This window comes from Thermobia domestica, chromosome 4 (genome assembly GCF_964235325.1).
Source record: "Thermobia domestica chromosome 4, izTheDome1.hap1.1, whole genome shotgun sequence".
Lineage (NCBI taxonomy): Eukaryota > Metazoa > Arthropoda > Insecta > Zygentoma > Lepismatidae > Thermobia > Thermobia domestica.
This window is the reverse complement of record NC_137457.1, coordinates 297,536,051-297,558,720: the sequence shown is the minus strand read 5'-3', so window position 1 is coordinate 297,558,720 and position 22,670 is coordinate 297,536,051. Positions and strand designations below refer to the sequence as shown.

General features: G+C 34.7%; 1 protein-coding gene across 5 annotated transcripts in view; it reads left to right on the top strand.

The window, feature by feature from the left end:
- LOC145684220 (diacylglycerol kinase theta) overlaps nucleotides 1-22,670 on the top strand; it is a 286,225-nt gene that overhangs the window by 39,390 nt on the left and 224,165 nt on the right. The gene's annotated exons all lie outside the window — the stretch shown is intronic.

The window sequence follows — 22,670 nt, the reverse complement described above, 5'->3', positions numbered from 1 at the left end:
TCATATCAGCATAAAGAAATCTTACATATGCCATCCAAAAGTTCATGTTTCATCAATGTTCAATGGGCGCGCAACGAATTCCGTAGATATAGGGCATAATTCCCAGACATGCTCGCAACTGAATTCTCAGATGTACTCGAAGTTCAAGATGGCTCAAAGTAGGCAAAAAGTATGCTTTGACAGCTTTGAACATGGAAATGCTTTGTGGGGAACTCGGAAGTGTTAGAGACCATCAGTACCAGGCTCGCAACCAGAGGGGGCTAGAGGGGCCTTCCCCCTAAACTTTTCGTGACCCCTTCAGACCTCAATACAAAAAACACAATTTAGATATTTGTAAAATCATTTTTAATGACATAGCTTCCCCAAACCTCTGTGGCTGATTTCGGGCCTGAGTACAACCCTCCCTCTTGTTTTGAACATATGTTTATTTTTATTTTGTTTCATTTTTGTAAAAAAAAAAAAAAAAAAAAAAAAAATGCCAGAGAAAGAAAATTGTCAAAAGTGCTCCCCATTCAGAAGACTATGTTCTTGCCATGTGAATGTTTTGATTTCACGTGGCTACAACAGGCCAATGTGGTGATCTACAATTTATTTTGTCTCTTTTTCCTCCCTCATTTTTAACGTATATTTTATTGTTTAAATGCTTCCCAGATAATTTGCGGGAAAGTGTCGTAGTCGAAGGTTGGACTCCTTGTAGAACTGATATTAAAAAATAATATAATTATCATGGAAACAAATTTTTGTGTTGTATTTAGAAAACAAAAGGTTATTTACTAAATTAAGGTTCTGAAATTAAAATATCGCAGGCATTCGTTAATACAGTACACGTTGGTTCTCAGTCTCCGTACAACTTAGAATCGTTTAACCTGAGTTTTACGGGAATCAAAAAGGATATCACGTGTATTTATTAAAGTAACTCAAACTCCATAAGGGGGCCACGGTGGCTCAGTGATAGAGCGTTCACCTCTGGTGCTTGGGGTCCCGGGTTCGATCCCAGCCCCCACCAAGTGAACTTTGTGGTGGACAAAAAACCGTGTGCGTGGGTTTTCTCGGGGTTCTCCCGTTTCCTCCCACTTTCTTCATTCCATCATGTCATTCATTACTCATCATCACCGTCTCCTTTAGCCTAACCGGCATAACCGTGGGACGTAAAACTCTAAGATTTCATTTCATTTCAAACTCCATAAGATAAGAAAACGACCATACGAGCTCGTTGCAAAAGTGTAAGAAAAAAATGGTCGGTTTAGTTCAAAAGATGAAGAATCATTATGAAAAATGCAATGCTGTGAAAAAACTGGAAACCCAAACAAATGGTGAAAGTATTGATCAGAAAATTGCTTCTGATGATTCTGTCAGTGATGTGGTTGAGATGCAACTTGAAACTATCTTTTTCATTATATTATGAACATTTTATTTCGTCTCTCTTCCCCACCTCAGTTCTAAATTTTCTTTAAAACTTTTCAACTTGGCTTGTACGAAGGGACCAGGTAAGAAAGCGCAAGGTATGATAGTCTCCCGGGTAACTAACCATTAAAGCGTGATACTTATTGTAACATCAGTGCCGAACGTCAGTGTCTGGGACAATTTGATCTCAATTTGTTCGTCTGTCTGTATGTATGCACCACACGACAGGGCGCAATTTTCGGTCTTTTAACATTAGATTTTGAGTGTAGAGGCACGAGACGTCGGAATTTGCTTTATAGATTTTGAGTGCAATCCGACGTAAAATTTCAAAATTAGTGGTTCGGATCTCACTTTGAACAAAAAGCCCTGTCTCATATAGCCTTGCTATTGATGCAAGACTGTAATCAATCAAACTAAACAAACTAATTTTATGCGTTTCGAACAAACTTGGGTTGCAGGACAAATTTGGGTCCAACTTAGTTTTTGTAAAATATTTTTAGATATGGGGTATTCAGAGCACAAGGGATCCAAGTCCATTTTCAGAAAGGTTCACTTTTACCCAGCAAACGTTGTATCTTCGTAGCCAAGGGTACCAAATACATGAAACAAAAACAACGTGAAAGTGTGTGGACTAGAGTTTCATAGGACAACCGTTAGACAAGGCCGCTGATGGGATGGGGGAGGAGGGCTAATTACCCCCTCCTTACTCATAAATTTAAGATATTATTATTATATTGCGTACGCTGCAGCGTGGGGATGATTAACAAGTCAAGCTCCGAATGCCATAGTCAGTGATGCATAATTACGTTAAATAAATGCAGGGTGTGTCCAAAACAATACACCAACGGAAAACGGTGTGTCATATTTTCAGAACCACGAATCCGAGATGAAAAAGAAAGAAAAAAATACATGACAAGATGCAATTTAGAATTTTATGTAATTGCCGCTAGAGAGGGACGTTCGTTTAGAGATCATCCGAGCCTTACCTTAAATTAAAATTTTGGGGGCAGTAATGCAGATTTAGAAACCCTTTGCTGAGCAAAGTCCAACATAAAAAAAAAATGAAGTTCGTACACCGAATAAATACAGATTTTGATCAGGTATAATCCATTTCCATTGGCCGTAAGGAGCTATAGGCCTATATTGCTCTCTTGTATATTTTTTGGCCAAAGGATTCAAAAGGTGGCTCTGCTTTCGAGTTTCGGGCCTGCTTAAAATTCTGGAAATTGGGCGTAAGCAAATTTCCAGTTTTAATCTGTAGGCTCTCCGTATTTATTGGATGTAAGAACCTCAAGCTTGTTCTGTTGGACTTTGCTTTTCAAAAGATTGTGCGAAATCTCTATAGTATGTAGATTTTAAAATCTACCTAAAAAGCTTGTTACAATCAAGAAAATACTTACGAGGGACACTGGCAAGAGGGTGCAGCAAAAGGGGGTCGTGATATAAGTTGAGAATTACTAATCTATACTGAAATATTCTGTACACAACACAGTATAGTCTTAACGAGAATAAAATAAATGAAAAGATCGGTTGTAGGTCTTAATAAATATGACATTACACGATATTGAAATATGTTTAACATCATGTTTTAAACTGCACCTAAAACATGTTTAAAACATTTTGAACAACTTTTTCATGTTTTAAACACATGTTTTGTACTTTTTTTATATAAAAAAACTATTTTTTCCAACTCTGCTGGATATCAAGAGACAAGAAATGACCTACGAAACGTCCTCATGCTAGGTAACGTGATTAAATTATGAAGTTCCGCAGAACTACGTGGAAGAGAATTGTTCAAGACAGAGGGTTATAGAAAGAGGTTGAGAGACTTTCATCCAGCAGAGGATTGATACTAGGGAACTACTACTACGACGACGACGACGATGATGATGATCACAGATATAATTATTTTCTTCAATTAAAATATGTGATAAATGCAAAGTAATTATTTCTGTGATCAACCCCTCGTATGCAACTGCTACACTTGATTTTTAATATTGTTCGAAACTAAAGGTGTAAACTTTGCTGAACACTTTTGTTCTTCAGATTATTTCCTATATTTACAGACAACTTACAATTCAAATTTAACTACCTTGCGTATAGGCTGCTCACATATACTGTATAAATAACAATAATATTGGTGATAATACGTATAAAGACTTGAAAAGAGTATTCAGTTCAGTTCTTAAGAGTCGGCGATGGCTCTGTAAACTAGGAGAAAGGGTTTGGCCCCCGTGGAAGCAAAAAGCTCCAGTCTAGATTGATCCGAGCAGTGTATGACGTCACCAGCTATGACCGGGATACGGAAACCTGAGAGTTCTTCCTGCAGCACACGTGGTCGCTCGGGCTTTCTGGCCCGACAAATTACATATAATCTCTTAATATATATACACAATATACTCTGAATATTGTTTCTCACATCAGTATGGTAAGGGTTAATATCAATTCCTTTTTTTTTCTTTCTTTTAAACGAGCATGGCAATGAAAAATAGAAGTATTTGAAAAATTGATTTAAAAATATTTTCCAAAGATTTTAGAGGTTGCAAGGTCATGAAAGATACATGTAATTACGAATAAGACACATCTTGTGGATTATTATTTGCGTTTTTCTTTCTCACACACACAAAAGTCCAAAACTGAGACGTTTACTTACAATCGATTCTCGTCGAGTTGAAGACAATAGATGATTATAAGTGCTCATGCGTAGATTACGAGAAAAGCGATATCTTTCTGTAAACCTTAAAACTGGTACTGTACGATAATCACGCCATCGAATACAGTGAAACTAATACTGGAGATATACTAGTCAAATATTTATTTATTTGTCACCTATAACAGGACTGCTGTCCCAATTGCAATAGGCTTACAAGAATTAAATTACATTGAAATGCTTATATACGTGTACAATAACAAGAAACAAAAAAAAATAAAAATAAAAATAAAATAAAAATAAAAGATAGAAGAAAAATAGAAAGAAAGACGAGTAAATAAAAATAAAATAAAATAAAGAAGGATATATTTGATTGGCATTGGTGTGAAGAAAAACAAAAACAATGTTACATCTATAACGTAATAGAAGAAAAGAACTATATATACAATGTTCCAATAATCATCTGACGCATTGCTTGTCTGATATTTGTTTCAACAATTGCAAATATAAAGGATATAATAGAAAAAAATTATACAATATATACAATATTTTAATAATCATCTGACACACCTCTTATCTAATGTTTGTTTTAACAATTTCAAATATAAAGTGTATGGCAAAGAAAGATCAATTTCTGGACTTTTCTTAGATACATTATTATAATTTCGACAAATTCGAATTAGGGGGGAATTCATATTCATAGAAGTTCTAGATTTTACAGTATAAAATAGCGTTCTAGTCCTTAAGTTCGTTTTGGCAGTATTAAAATTTAACATACTTATGTATTCGTGATTATCTATAATGCCATTCACCAATTTAAATATGAAAATCAATTGAAATATCTCCCTTCTTGTAGTTAATGGCGAATATTTAAAAATGTCTAATAATTTGCTGTAAGAAACTCTTATGTCATAGGAATTCACTCTGCATATTTTACAATACAAATATCGTAAAAACTTGTGTTGTATTCTTTCAATATTTCTTTCATGTTGTTTACAGTAAGGGTTCCATACTATTGACGCATACTCTAACTTGCTACGTACTAAGTTATTAAACAAAACCGTACAAGCTCTTATGTTAGTAAATTCATTTGTATTTCTAATTAAAAATCCTAAAGATTTGTATGCCTCATTAATCATTTTATGTATATGCTGATTAAAGGATATTTTAGAATCTATAAGGACGCCTAAATCATTTACATGTCTAACTCTTTGTATTATAATATTATTCATAGAGTAATTGGAATAAAGTAGGGTTACCTTTCTCGAGAACGTTATTACCGAACATTTATTTATATTAAAAGGCAATTTATTGTCAATACTCCATCTGTAACAGCTATCTAAATCCATTTGTAACTTGAGTACATCATCGTTGTTCTTTATTTCTTTATACAATTTCATGCCGTCTGCATACAACAAACATTTGGAGTATTTTATAACTCGAGGCAAATCATTGATAAACAACAGAAAAAGTAATGGTCCAAGATTTGAACCTTGTGGTACACCCGATAAGACTCTGATTATATAATACATACTGTTCGCGATGTTTAAGATACGATACAACTAATGTCAATAATTTGTATGATAATCCAAAGGAAGATAATTTTCGTAGTAACATATCATGATTGAGTCTGTCAAAAGCCTTTGCAAAATCCATACATATGGTATCAACCATAAAATTGTTATTTATGGAATCTGAGATGTTTTGGATAAATGTAATTAAGTTGGTCACAGTTGAGCGTCCTGGATAAAATCCGTGTTGATATATGGATATGTATGATTTAACATGATTAAAAATTCTATTAAAAATTATGTGCTCAAATATTTTAGCCGGAGTTGATATAAGTGATATTGGCCTATAATTTGCAATTAAATTTGTATTACCTTTTTTCAGAATAGGACAAACTTTACTGACTTTCCACAATTTAGGATATGTTGACGTTTTCAATATTAAATTAAACATATAATACAAAGGTGAAATTAAAATATCACCACAACCTTTGAACACATAGTTAGGAATAGAGTCTGGACCACTTGCCTTAGATGTCTTTAGGTTTTTGATGGATTCTTTAATTTCAAGTTCAGTTATAAAATCAATTGTTAAATTCTGATAAACTTCCATAGTACTTATATCAGGAATAACGTAAGAAGAAGACTCTGAACTTTATACACTTCGAAAATACAGCGCAAAACTGTCTGCTATATCCCTGTCAGAGTTCAACTTTTGATTATTGTAAAACATGCATTTATTTACAAAATTATTATTTTTCTTGGATTTAATAAAATTCCAAAAACATTTAGAATTCTTAGAGTATTTTCAGTTTGTAATATATATCTCTTGTACGCAGTGTTCAACATACGTTTAAGCTGTCTACGAAGTTGAATAAATTTATTGTAATTATACTCCGATTCAGTTTTGTTTTCTATAATAATCTTTTTGCTTGAGAATAGTAATAATTTCATGTGTAAACCAACAAGGATAAGTGCGTTTCCTAAATAATCTTTTCTTAGGTACGTATCTATCAATAACACTATTAACTACTTCATAGAAAAGATCCACGACCTTATCAACGTTATTGGAGTTAGTTACTTCGTTCCAATTTTGTTTCAGTAATGATTTTCTGTAAATTGAAAAAGTCAGCTTTACTGTAATCATATACAACAATATGACTTGGTTTAATAGCAAACTCAGAACTCTTAATATAAAGTTGACAGGTTAAAGAGGAATGATGATTATCTTCAGGCAATAAAGGAAATATACACTTAGATACATTTAAACCTCCTTCAACGTTAGAAAGAACTAAATCCAAAGTTTTTCCATTACTATTTCTCACTCTATTAAATGATTGTAAATTAACTAATGACAAGAAGTTGGCCAACGAAACACAAATCAGACTACCTTGCAACAAGTCATAATCAGAATCGGTAATTTCTGGAATATTGAAATCACCGAAAATTAATAAGTTATTGTGCTGAATATCCTTAACCTGCTCGATTTTTGCAAAAAATTCTTGATATTTATCAACTTTTGTTTTGGGTGGAAAATAAACTACAATTATATTTAATATAAAAAGATTTATGCGCTACTATCAATTTTATAAACAGTATTTCAATTGTATCAATAGTTATTGGAAAATTTTCAACAACAAAATCCTTGAGAACAGCAATCATAACGTCACCCCCATTCCTGTTTTGCCTGTCCTGTCGATACACATTATACCTATAATATATAAATTCATTATTATATATTCCGTCACGTAGCCAGGTTTCAGTTAATAATATAACATCAAAATCATTAGCAGCGATACTCGAATATATGTCGCTCAACTTGGACCTTAAACCTCTTACATTTTGATAATTATTAAACGAAAGGTCACGCATATCATTAACAATCATTACAACAAACTTTTAACCTCCTCTACCGTACTGAGTGTGTATACGTAAGTATCACTTGACTTCTTTAATTTAATGTTACCCGCATAATCAACCCAAAGAAAATCGAAAATTTTCTCCTTTTTAACCTTCCTTCCCTTTTACAGATTCTCCTTTTTATATGAAACTACTACTGAAGTATATACTAGTCAAAAGTAATACTGAAGTATACAAATATGAAACTAATAATACACTAGTCAAATATGAAAGAAATACTAATGTATACAAATGTGAAACTAATACCTACCACACTAGTCAAATATGAAAGTAATACTGGAGGATATAAGTATGAAACTAATACTGAAGTATACAAATATGAAACTAATACTAAAGTATCCACACTAGTCAAATATGAAAGTTATACGGAATTATACATATATGAAACTAATACTGAAGTATTTACTAGTCAAATACGAAATTAATACTGAAGTATACACTAGTCAAAAGTAATACTGAAGTATACAAATGTGAAACTAATACTGAAGTATACACAAGTCAAATATGAAAGTAATACTGAAGTATACAAATATAAAACTAATACTGAAGTATACAAATATGAAACTAATATTGAAGTATACACTAGTCAAATATGAAAGTAATACTGTACTATACAAATGTGAAAATAATAGGGCTACTGAAGTATACACTAGTCAAATATGAAAGTTATACTGAAGTATATAGAGTTCCTTTGTGGCTAAGCGGTTAGCGTACGCGCCTTTGGCGTAGCAGACCTGGGTTCGATTCCTGGCGGGAGTTTATGTGGTTAGAATTCAACATTAATCAGTAGGTCCACGTCTCATATAGCCTCGCTGCTGAACGGGACGTTAAACTCAAAATCAACAACAATAATACTGAAGTATAGACAAGTCAAATATGAAACTAATACTGAAGTATACCTTCATAAACGTTTTCAATATGACATTAGGAGGAAATAGTACATAGTAAAGATAATGAAACATATCTCAAAATAATGGTTAAGACTCAAGTGGTAATTTTTGTTTAACTCTATTATTCAGCAAAAAATGAGACATAGGGCCTACATCGATTAGGGGTGGGCAAAAACGTTTTTTTAATAAAAAGCGGAAACCGGCTTGTAGAAAACGGAAAAAAACAGAAATTTCGGTTTTCTCCAAAACTGGTTTTTGATGGAAAACGGAAACCGTTTTGATAGAAGACCAAACCGGTTTTTAGAAAACAGAACCGGCTTTTCATAGAAAACATAACCGGTTTTTCATAGAAAACAGAACCGGTTTTGAATGAAAACAAAACCGGTTTCTGTGCCTACCACTAATACCAATCAATAGACGATGATAGATGACATACGTGATATTCTTGAGGATAAATTCTTATATGTAGTTTTTGAGAATATCTAAAAAAAGAGAACCAACTTCTTTTTTGTGTCCCTAGAAAGTATGTCATCGGTTATCAATATTAATTGATAATTTTTGTTCTATGTCAGAACGTATTGTTTATTTACTTATGTGCTCAGTGTCGCGAGAGTGTCACATTGTATCTATTGTTAGTCATATCCTAATGGTGACGCATATACTACTTGTAAGGAAATACAAATTTGAAAATAGGAAAGAAAAGTGTTGAAAAGGATGAAAAGTTTTAACTATTTAGAATGTTATAAACAGTTAAAAAAAATGTTTCAGAGGAACGATTAGAAAGAAAATTCAAGCAAAGAAAAACATTATGCCAATCAGGAAATTTATAATAAAAAGTAAATACATCATACATAAAAATGGAAAATAAAAAATATACCGTTTCATTTGTAAATTCTTGTGTCTGAATATACCGTTTCATTGTGTGTTTCATAGAGAATTAGCTGGGTCGAGCAGAAAAAGAATGAAAGGGTGTTAGAAATGGTGTGGAGAGAAAATAACAATTTTAGATATTATTAAGAAGAGGAAGAGAAATTGGTTGGGACATCGGTTAAGAAGGAACTGTATCATGAGTTACGTGCTAGAGGGTATGGTGGCAGGAAAGAGAGGGAGAGATCGAAGGAGACTGCAATTGATGAATAATATCAAAACAGAAAAATCATACGTGAAGGCGAAGAGGTTAGCGGAAGACCATAGAGCATGGAAGTACTCAGTTGCGGCAAATGACTTGCCAATATTGGAAGAATACCTATAATCATGATGATGTTCATATGTAGCTTTTAGTGGAATGTATCACCGACACGTTTACTTAGTAATTAACCCTTTAACGTACCATTTTTCCGATCAGACTGATTTTTTTAAAAATTTGGAGTGGCTTCAGTGTAGGAAACACTTGATTTTTTTAAAAGAAAACATTATTGCAAATAATATGGCGTCTGTGGGATATTTTATGGTTTTTGCATATAGGGTCTATGTAAAATTGTGCATTGACATCTGCAAAGTCCGCTAAAACCAGATAGAACCAATTAAACGCTACGAATGTAAGCGTACTTGCACTTTTGCACGCATTACGCTTCTGTCTAACACAGAAAAAGTCAACAGTTCAAAGCTGTCCACCTAAACGAGCAAAGAAAGCTCAAAAAATGACAACATGGCGTAACTCCGCGTGCAATAAGTAAGACAAACAGTCCAACGCTGGGTTACTGTGACATCTAACGGGAAATTCAGAACTTCATTGGTGAAAGGTCATCTTAGCTGATACGCAAAGCTGCTTTTCTATGTCCGAACTAGAAACTTCATGGTGCAATACAATTTCAAAGTAAACTTTGCATATATGCGAAGCTGCGCGCTAAAGGGTTAAAACATTAAATGAAAATGAAAATTTAACTTTAAATTATTGTCAACCTCGTTCTGGACGCTACACTAGTAGAAGACGTTATAAAAGAAGGAAAATTATAACTCAAAGTAACTGTAGTAATTTTTTGATAATACATAACTGAAATCAACTGTTGTCAAATAATTACTTGATACAACTATAGAAAATCCCTTTCCCTCTGTTATTATAGTGGAGTATGGTTCATTCATTCATCTTAAAGTTAGTGAATATGAATACAAATAACCATTCTCGCCTATCTTGCAGACTTCAAAGCTTCGGAACTTGTTTGTTATTTGTATTTTAACGTCCCATATTAACCAGAAATCTATGTGAGACTTGAATTTGCAGCTTAATACAGGGTTTGAACTACAAGTATATGAACTTTTGCCGGAAATAGCATTTGTCTTTTCTGGACTAATAATAATAATAATAATAATAATAATAATAATAATAATAATAATAATAATAATAATAATAATAATAATAAGAAGAAGAAGAAGAAGAAGAAGAAGAAGGAGGAGGAGGAGGAGGAGGAGGAGAAAAAGAAGAAGAAGAAGAAGAAAACGTTGATTATCGTGGTAGAGAAATGTGTGACGTCACGCTATTCCAGCCTATAGTTTCAATCAACCAGGAGAGGCAGACTCTACCCGCCTTCACACCAGGACAACGACAACACACAGATTAAAAATCGCTAGTCTATAACTGGCTTTAAATTGCGTAGAACGCTGGTACAGTACAGTACATGGCATACTTAGTCCAAACAGACGGATTGATGTGTATTTACGTCCTTTTTCTGTAATTGGGCTTTATAAGATGAGATCTAAATAGCATCGAAACGATTATAGTGTATTTGATGCTTTCCTATTGGGAATCGAGCCCGAGACATTGCGCCCGTGCTTTAGGTATTACGCTAGAGAGGAGAACTGTCGGTTCAAACAGCGCAATGGATTATAACAGTTACTCTGAAACTGTGGTCCGCGGATCCCTAGGGGCAGGCCCGAAACCAGCCACAGAGGTTTGGGAGGGCCATGAATGTGTTAGGGGGGCCAAGTCATTAAAAATTCTTCTACAAATGTTTTGTTTTTGGTAAAAATAATAGCATTTCGTATTGAGGTCTGGAGGGGCCACGAAAAGTTTAGAGGGCTCAGGACCCCCCTAACACCCCTCTGGTTACGGGCCTGCCTAGGGATATTTGAGCATATAGTCGAGCACCTGCAAGCCAAACTAAATTTTGTTTAACCTTATTATGAAAAAATACGAGTATTATAATCATATTGTGCAATATACTGTAATTATGTTATAACTTTATTATTATTATTATTATTATTATTATTAATAATAATAATAATAATAATAATAATAATAATAATAATAATAATGATTAGATGGTTATAGATTAATTATACTTATAATTAATAAATAGTTATCCACAGCGGCGTAACGTTACGGTCTACGAACCCGCCGTGGATTGGAGGTCCGCAATCTTTCCCCTTTTCCGAATGAAAACGGTCAGGACAGTTAGGGCCGTTTTAACATTGGACCTGATGAGGACTTGCCTGCGGCCCCACGTGTATATGGGCTTCATGCTAATCTGTGTATATTAACTGACTTACCATAAATAAATACTATTACACAGTAGTCTAGAGTATACTAAAGTGTAAAGTAAAATTTGATGCAATGTTGTTGTCCCGTGACATTAGATATTGTGTTTTGTCTCGTGATTTAGTATCCCTGGGTTAGTACTATAGTAATCTCTGACACAGTGCCACCTCACATGCATGTAGGACCAGTCACATTTTATTCTTCTTGTAGAGGCCCCAGCACAGTGGTTTCACAGGAACCCATAAAGCTGTTAAGACGGCACTGAAGATACGTCTATCAAAATATCAACTGTGCTTAGGTCGGTGCAGTTGCTAAAAATGCTCACTGTCTCAAATGGTTCTCTCTCGTACATGCTGCTTTCCTTTCTTCCAGTGTTGGCATACGTATCAGCAGTGAAATCAGGAGATTTCAACTGAGAGAGTAGCAGGGCTGTCTGTTATGCAAAACTAAATTATAAATATAAATACTCAAAACCCATAATGAATTTAATTTTAAAATAAGTATAACTTATCTACTAAATAATTTAACTAACTTCCACAGTTAATGTAACTTAGTAATTATCAGGCTTGGTGGTTTAAACCAGCTGTTTTTTTTTTAAAAAAAAAAAAACAACTGGTTTAAACCAAAAAACGAAAAATGCTCATAAAAGTGTGTTTGTAAAATCTTGATGAACACATATTTGTGGGTTACCACGTTTCACTCCCGTATATTATTCGTATTATATTCAGACCTAAATTTCCCATTCATTAGTCAAAAAGATTATACTACAAAAGCAACTTTTTTATATAAGTTTATAAATGTTTGTTTTGTGATTTTTTTGTAGTTGTTATTATTGTTATGTAATTGCAATCAAAGAAAAATTCTAAATATTGTTTCGCTTTAATAATGTTTACTATTGATAAAATACATCGAAATGCCGTACTTTGTGTGTGTGTGGGGGGGGGGGTATACAAACCCCACGAGAGGAATTTAGTGAAATGAGAAGTATTTTTGGTATCTATTTATGTATAAATGAGTCTGAGCCAAAGTGGACTCAAATGACCCTTGACAATTAGGCCTATATTAAGAAGCATGTAAAGATCAGTACAACGTATTTTTATCAGGATTCCTTCGTGAGTGAGTCGGCAGACGTATCGCATTTGTGGCCAATTAGACCTGGTTCCGAGTTCAAATGGAGGACAATTTCTCTCGGATGTAACTCGAGAAGCGGTTTTTAATCCGCTTTAAGCTTATGTGACCCCTTCCAGCATAACCCGGTTGTTGCATAATAACATCAAGGCGAAACTTATTTCTGTCCATATATGATATGAATATATAGAGCAAATTATTTAAACCAAATAAACCTGGTTTAAACCAAAAAAGACTTTTTTTTAAAATAAAAACCATGATTTTTGCCAACCCTGGTAATTATAACCAGTGCGTTAATTTGCATCTTTGCTGCAATATGCTACAATTAATTGCAGTTCCTGTAGTTATTATATTTTTAGGGGGAGCGAAATCTATCTTTGCAGGAGGGCCAGAACAGTTATCGGTACGCCACTTGGTATGAAAATATTTTCTTATTTAATGTTAAAGAAATGATTGGGGATCCGAAAAAATGCACATCATACCCAAGGGATCTTCCAAATCATGAAGTTCAAGAACCACTGGTCAATAATTATGTAACATGCAGCATTATAACCAGTGTTTGAAGTGAAAAAAAAACAGAGGCAGTATGTTTTATTACGATTTTGACTTGACGTACCGGCTATCTAAATGCTGAAATATAGTGAGGGTATGTTGCCTAAACGATTTCTATTCTATTTACATAATGACTGAAAACCATTGGTGAACTTCTCTGTAGTAACGTGGGGGAGGGAGATGTGGAGAGACTTTGGTCCCATCCAACAACTTTCTAAAAATAATTTTAAAAAATATCTCCTTATGTTTTATTATAGAGCATTATACACGAAAATGTTTAAAAACCGAATGAGGATATTAACTATTTCCTCCGGGAAAACTCGACTGTGAGGTATTCCAAACACCCGGAAGGTCCGCTCCAACAGCAGATAACCCCTATATCCGCCCATGTTCAAAACACGGCATTTATATGCATTAAGGCCAGAAGAGACACACATATATACATAACAAAGAAACAATTCAATATGGCACATCAAATTATAAACTAGGTGAACTTCTTTGAAGACACCTCATTTTAAAGAACAAAAGATTGGAAAAAGGTAAGAAAAATGTCGGTGTTGTTAACTTACTGTTAGAAATTATTTCTAAATAACAAAATAAAACCTTTTACGTGCAAAGCTATTCGAATTATATATATATATATATATATATATATATATATATATATATATATATATATATATATATATATATATATATATATTACATATTGGATTTATAAAGGTATTTAGCATCTACTTTCCAGTGACGGTATGTTTTAATCATTGAAAAACCAGAGACGACATGCCTTCATCACTGAAAAACCAGAGGCGGTACGGCATTCCACCGCATACCGTCTCATTTCGACCACTGATTATAACCGAAACATTTCCAGTTTGAGAATCCCTGTGTTTATCAACCGGTTTGTGTTGCTACGAGAGAAGATAAAGAACAAAAAGAGCATTATGGATACAGTGCTCAATGTTACGGTTGAACAAATATTAAGGAAGAACTTAAATAATAATTATATATGAAGGTTCAACTCTTGTAAGAATAGCACCCCGTTTATAACACCTTATTATGCCCTAAGTTCGTTATATTATAGTTTCTGGAACTAATTAAAACGTAGTTTACTCACTAAATGTTTCAATGATAACATAAAAAATAGAATATATTTAAACTGATGTATTTTCTGAAGATTTTCTGCATTTACCTATTTATTTTTACAAAATTTCTTCTTTATAATTGAGAATACATCCACTATTAATGGGTTCTTTCCGTATTATATCAGAATTGTTTAGAAAAACATGTTTGTACATGTCTGGCCACAAAACATAACAAATGCTCAGATCTGGCCATCAAAAATATAATAAAATACGGACTGTTGTCCATATCAACATACACATATATATAAATGTTATCGTTATATGTTTGAGGTTGCTTACGGTAAAATATGGTTACCTTTTGGTTAAGGACAAATTTCGTCAATGTGGCGAAGCACTTTATGCATACATTGACAGTAGATTTATCATTAAACCAAGATATTTCCAGTTGGAGTGTCCGGTCTTGGTGTTCCATCAACCGGTTTTGTTGCTACGAGAGAAGATAAGGACCAAGAAAAATGTTATGCATGCAGTGCTCGATGTTACAGTTTAATAATTATTAAGAAATAATTTAAATAATAATAATAATATATGAACGTTCAATAGTTGTAAGAATATTACCCCGTTTGAGGTGCTTACGGTAAAAATATGGTCATCTTTTGGTTAAGGACAAATTTCATCAACGTAGCAAAGCGCTTTTTGCGTACATTGACAGTACGTCTATCATTATAACCAAGATATTCCAATTGAAGTGTCCTGCCATGGTGTTCCATCAACCGGTTTATGTTGTTAAGCTAGAAGGTAAGGAACAAGAAAGCATTATGCATACAATGTTCAATGTTACAGTTGAACAAATATTAAGGAAGAACTTAATGAATGTTCAACACGTGTAACACGTTTTGCACACATTGACAGTACGTCTATCATTATAATCGAAACATTTCCAGTTGGAGTGTCCTGCCTTGGTATACCATCAACCGGTTTGTGTTGCTACATAGAAGATAAGGAACAAGAAAAGCATTCAGCATACAGTGCTCGGTGTTACAGTTGAACAAATATTCAGGAAGAACTTAATATCTGAACGTTTAACACTCGTAAGAATAGGACCCCACTTGAGGTGCTTACGGTAAAATATGGTTACCTTTTGGTAAAGGACAAATTTCATCAAAGTAGCGAATCACTTTTTGCATACATTGGCAGTTCGTCTATCATTATAACCAAGACATTCCAGTTGGAGTGTCCTACCTTGGTGTTCCATCAACCGGTTTGTGTTGCTACGCTAGAAGATAAGGAACAAGAAAGCATTATGCATACAATGTTCGATGTTACGGTTGAACAAATATTAAGAAAGAACTTAATGAATGTTCAACACGTGTAACACGTTTTGCATACATTGACAAGTATGTCTATCATTATAATCGAGATATTTCCAGTTGGAGTGTCCTGCCTTGGTATGCCATCAACCGGTTTGTGTTGCTACATAGAAGATAAGGAACAAGAAAGCATTATGCATACAATGTTCGATGTTACAGTTGAACAAATATTAAGGAAGGACTTAATGAATGTTCAACACGTGTAACACGTTTTGCATACATTGACAAGTACGTCTATTATTATAATCGAGATATTTCCAGTTGGAGTGTCCTGCCTTGGTATGCCATCAACCGGTTTGTGTTGCTACGCCAGAAGATAAGGAACAAGAAAAGCATTCAGCATACAGTGCTCGATGTTACAGTTGAACAAATATTAAGGAATAACTTAAATAATAATATCTGAACGTTTAACACTCATAAGAATAGGGCCCCGCTTGAGATGCTTACGGTAAAATATGGTTACCGTTTGGTAAAGGACAAATTTCGTCAAAGTAGCGAAGCACTTTTTGCATACATTGGCAGTACGTCTATCATTATAACCAAGATATTTTTAGTTGGAGTGTCCTGTGTTGGTGTTCCATCAACCGGTTTGTGTTGGTACGCTAGAAGATAAGGAACAAGAAAAGTATTATGCATGCAGTGCTCGTATTAAGGAAGAACTTAAATAATAATAATATATGAACGTTCAACACTTGTAAGAATAATGGACCGTTTGAGGTGCTTACGGTAAAATATTGCCACTTTTAGGTTAAGGACAAATTTCATGGAAGTAGCGAAGCACTTTCTGCATACACAGTAAGTCTATCATTATAACCAAGATATTTCCAGTTGGAGTGTCCTGCCTTGGTGTTCCATCAACCGGTTCATGTTGCTACGATAGAAGATAAGGAACAAGAAAAGCATTCAGCATACAGTGCTCGATGTTACAGTTGAACAAATATTAAGGAAGAACCTGAATAATAATATCTAAACGTTCAACACTTGTAAGAATATCGTCTTGTTTGAGGTGCTTATGGTAAAATATTAAGTTAAAATTTCGTCAACGTAACGAAGCACTTTTTGCATACGTTGACAGTACGTTTATATCATTACTGGTTGGATTTTCTGCAGTAATGTTTTAAGATAATATTCTGAATTGAGTTAAAAAAAAAAAAAAAAACTAACGGCTAAATCCCTATTGAAATATGGAACAACTGAATTAGAAAAGAATAACATCCCACGCAGGTCATCTTTATCTCATCAAATTCGTGGTGAATCCGTTGCTATGAATTTGCAATACAGATAGGAATTAAAACCACATTATTTTCAGCTGATGTATCTTTGTTACATTCGTTGCTATGCGAGATCAATGGCATGGATTATGTTTACTGATTGTATTTTGTTTCCGTAGATATATATCCTCCAAAACAATGGCAATTAAGCGTTTGTTCATACGTGGGTGGAGATTGATTTTTCTGGATCATTCTGTCGCAAAGGTTTGTCTTTTCGAACACATGTAAGCTACGCGTATTCGTTACGGAGAGTAATGTTTGAAGAAAAAAAAAAAACTAGAAATCACCATGTCTATTTTGTTTTGTTAAAACACAGGATGAACTGATCGTAGTTCAGTGGGGCCTTGATCAATAGCTTTACAATTTTTGATGATCAGTGGCTACGTTAATTCACTTCTCGGCCCCTCTATAAATTTTGAATAGGTCAAATATCCATACAATGGTTGTTGGCAGTGGCGAATTTAGGAGAGTGGCTATCGAGCTTAAGCCCCCCACGAAATAAACAAATTTAAATATAGTATACATATTAACTGTAACTATTATTTAAATATAGTATATATATATAATAACTGTACACCTACATAGACCCAGCATATATACACCCATTCAGGAGAATGTACATAGCATCCCTGAAACAAAATCCTAAAACACGCCACTGGTTGTTGGTATTACATTAAATTCCCCTGTGACGAGAATTAAAAGTCACTGTTAAAACTAAGGAGTATGATGCCATCGTTAGGACAACATAAATGAAACATTTTAGTTTAACGTCCCATGCTAAAGGTGATGGATGATTAATGATTAAGTGAATTATTGTGAAATTAAAATTCTGAGAGTAGTGGGGACTGGTTTATGTCTCACTCGACGCTGGTTGGTGGATTCATATCACGTGACAATCCTGATTGGTTCTTACAGGTCACGTGGTCTTACGCCACACCCCCGTGGGAGTCAAAATCAGCCTCGCCTCCTGCGTCACGTGGTATGATGTCACAAGTTTATGTGGTTTTAGGCCACACCCCCGAGGGTGATTTAAAATTATCCCCACCCTTCAACCCCATAAAAATATTGAATCGAGATTTTTGAATCAGATTTTATGGTTATCTATATCGTTCCCTTTCATGGATACAAAAATTTGGAATTTTTTGACCTTTTTGGTGATGGTTTATTACGTTAGGAATCAGTATATGGGGAGTGCAGGACAGGAGTACTTAACACAGGATCACCATTAAATTTGGAAATTGATAGTATAGGATCATGGTATATACCTCGTGATTCATTTCGTTTCAGATCGTGTGTATAAAATTGCCAAAAGAGAAGGTTATTGACCTCCAGGATTCTCTTCAGTGATGATTTATTACGTTATGAATAAGTATAGGGGTCTACGACATGAGATACAGTAACACACCTCTTGGAGGGTGATTGGTGGACCAAATTTTACTCCTCACCCTTTTCTCTATGACGTCATTGAACCTGGATGTTTGAATTTCCCGCGGGCAGTGGCCATGTGATCATGTGATCTGTAAGAACCAATTAGAATCGCCACGTGATCTGAATTCATCAATTAACGTCAAGTGAGACTTAAACAAGTCACTACTACTCTGTGCTCTCCCAGAAGGAATCGGAGCTGGAATCACATCACACTCGCTAGCCACTAGATCAGTGAGGAGGGCTGTGTCACCATTAGAAGAGCAAACAACAACAAATACTATCTCCTACTTCACATTATATTATTTTTACACATACAGCACAGGAATGAATAAACATTTGTTTCAGCAAAATATAAAACGTACTACTGGCAACGAACAGCCTACCTTTGGCGTCATAAAAATTCGTTTCTCTCGATATTCTCGAAAATTTACCCTCAAACACTTCAGTTTGTTCAATTGGATGTCAACTATTGACTGATATAATACCTAATCTTTGCTCAATAATATTGCAATATATCCTCATATTAGAAGCATCCTGTGTTAGTAAATAAAAACACATGCTTCGGCTCAAACAGCAGCAAGCAGCGAGGATACCGTCACATCGATAGAACACGAAGAAATACGAAGAGGACCCCTTCAACCCCTCCACAGACTCTGCCTCCAAAGATTGGCTATATAAACAGACACCTCGAGGCAGAAGTCATCAGTTGTTAACTGGTCATATCCTATCTCTCTCTCCAAGCTGCATCGGGCAGGAGAGACTCCTCTAACCTTACCTCTGAGCTGAAACGGGCAAGAGTTATTCTCACCTATCTCCGAGCTGCAACGGGCAGGAGACAACGGCGCCGACTTTCCAAAATTTATGTGGGTGCGTGTTATATGTTATATGTTTTTCATAATAGTTTTTGATTGATTTTCTTTTGGTTAAAATCTTTTATGAACACTGTCATAAAGGGCTGTGTTGTGATAAAGTAAAATTCATCGGTGCTATACGGATAAGTTGAGGCTGCCTTAGTTCAGTCGGTAACACGGCTGAGTTAAATGCAAGAGAAACGGGTTCAAACCAGGTCCAAGGTTAAGGATAAGTTACTGTAATGAATATTATCGACATATGTAATCGTAACATTAACTGTATACTTTAAACAACTTACATGATGCACAATAATTGCAAGAGGCAATGATATTATCAACACGTTACTGAAAGAAAATATCACCTTCATACAAATTAAAATGAAAAGATTGCCATAAGAGCAAATAATTTTAATGTTATTGCAGAAAGAACTTGCAAGGATTTTGTTGTGAACATAAAGTACAGCGTGACTGACTAAAATGTGTTGCTTGGTAGCCTTTGCACAAACACATTTAAAACAAACAATTATGCTATGTTTTTAGAGGTTAGAAACTTTAATCTCAATGTTCTAATTGCTTATTATTTTTTAATAATGGAAAGTGAGAAATATTTATTTTATTTTGTTTCTATCAAACTAAAAATCTTGGGGGTGCTGGAGCCCCGGAGCACCCACTTAGTCGGCGCACATGGCAGGAGATACTAACCCTACATCTGAGCTGCAACGGGCAATAAATACTAACCCTTGCTCTGAGCTGCAACAGACAGGAGGTAACCCCATCTATCTCCGAGCTGCAACGGGCAGGAAATATTTATCTTGCCTCTGAGCTGTAACGAACAGGAGATATTTATCCTGTCTCTGAGCTATAACGAACAGGAGATATTTATCCTGTCTCTGAGCTATAACGAACAGGAGATATTTATCCTGTCTCTGAGCTGTAACGGACAAGAGATATTTATCCTGTCTCTGAGCTGTAACGGACAGTAGATATTTATCCTGTCTCTGAGCTATAACGAACAGGAGATATTTATCCTGTCTCTGAGCTATAACGAACAGGAGATATTTATCCTGTCTCTGAGCTGTAACGGACAAGAGATATTTATCCTGTCTCTGAGCTATAACGAACAGGAGATATTTATCCTGTCTCTGAGCTGTAACGGACAGGAGATATTTATCCTGTCTCTGAGCTGTAACGGACAGGAGATATTTATCCTGTCTCTGAGCTATAACAAACAGGAGATATTTATCCTGTCTCTGAGCTATAACGAACAGGAGATATTTATCCTGTCTCTGAGCTATAACGGACAAGAGATATTTATCCTGTCTCTGAGCTGTAACGGACAAGAGATATTTATCCTGTCTCTGAGCTATAACGAACAGGAGATATTTATCCTGTCTCTGAGCTATAACGGAAGGAGATATTTATCCTGTCTCTGAGCTGTAACGGACAGGAGATATTTATCCTGTCTCTGAGCTGTAACGGACAGGAGATATTTATCCTGTCTCTGAGCTGTAACGGACAGGAGATATTTATCCTGTCTCTGAGCTGTAACGGGCAGGAGATATTTATCCTGTCTCTGAGCTGTAACGGCCAAGATGTTCCTTTAGACCCAGCTGCAACGGCAGTTATTTGTAATCTTGTGTACAAATTGTATAAACATCTTTTATAATAAAAGAAAAGTTAAGGAAAAACCCCGTGTACTGTCACGCTACCGAATATGACAATATAGTTAAAGAAATATTAATATTTAAGAGTTAATCATTATTTTAAGATATTTCTCATTAACCATATTGGGCACTCACATTTCCTAGATTCTTTTTTAATTTAACGTCCCACATTTAAGCACCGAGGCTAAGAGAGACGGTGGTAATGAGATGTACAATACTGGTTGAATGACGAAAGTGGAAGAAAACGGGAGAATGCCGAAAAAATCCACGAAAACAGTGTTTGTCCACCATAAAGCCCACTTGGTGGGAGCTAGATCGAACCAAGGGGCTTCGTTATTTGCTAGTGTTATAAAGAAAAGTTTGATGTGAGTATATGGGTATGCGTTCAGTAGCTGTTTCATATTAGATATCGTTGTCGTTTGTACAGCGTCAATTTTTAGGTTTACAAGACAAAACATTTTTTTCGATTTTTCGAAAACTACGCATGACGATTTACAATCAACTGTATTATTTTGTTCAGGTCAATGGGGCCTATCAATTGGTTCGTATATGTTTCATTTTTGAACACTTTTTTCGGTATAAATTGATTATATTGTAAAATTAGATACTGTCATAAAATCCTCTAGATCACATATCCCTTCATTCCCGTGGATAGTTCTGGTATTTTAATATCGTTTCCACCCTATAGTTCCGTACAAGGGTCTCCATACTCCTCATCTTCTATTACTTTCTTCCTGTAAATTCCCCTGACATGCAGTGGCAGATCTAATCAAGAGCCTAGGCCCCCTCAGTTTTTTCAGTGACAAAATTATTTAAGCTATTATTTATATATTTTTGAAAGTTTATAGTACAGTTATGATATACCTATCATAGTCTGGGTACTGGCTGCCCCCCCCAGTTTTAACCTTCCAGATCCGCCACTGCTGACATGCCCTCCTCAATATCTGCTTTTAAACTTACTCAATTAATTTGGCGTTAAATATTCCCTTCCTACCAATTAGATTACAACGTGCTTACATAAATTATGGTTTCCTTGTATAAATGTTAGTTCCTTTCAGAGTTATAATTAATTTCTTTTCGTCATTCCTTAAAATTTCAATGACGTACTTTACGTCATGATCTTTGTGGAAATTTAGATTCCAGTTGTGGCCCGAAAACGGGATTTCCTATGGGATATTTTTGGGTTTTTACTGGAATAATCAGAGGACGATTTTTAAACATTACGTGTTGTCTTGTGACTGGCATCCCAAGGAAATCAGTGGATACCTTCGTTGTTATTAAACATCTAGTATACTAATTGATTAGTCTTTATAATGTCCGAGTTTGAATTCCATATTCGACATTATCTATTGTAAGAGATTATGAATAGTGGGATTACATGAACGGATTGCTAAAATTGAAGATTCACGAGCAGATGGAGTGGGTCGGTGGGTCAAGATTTGTGAGTGAGTCAGTAGGTCATGGGTCAACAGGA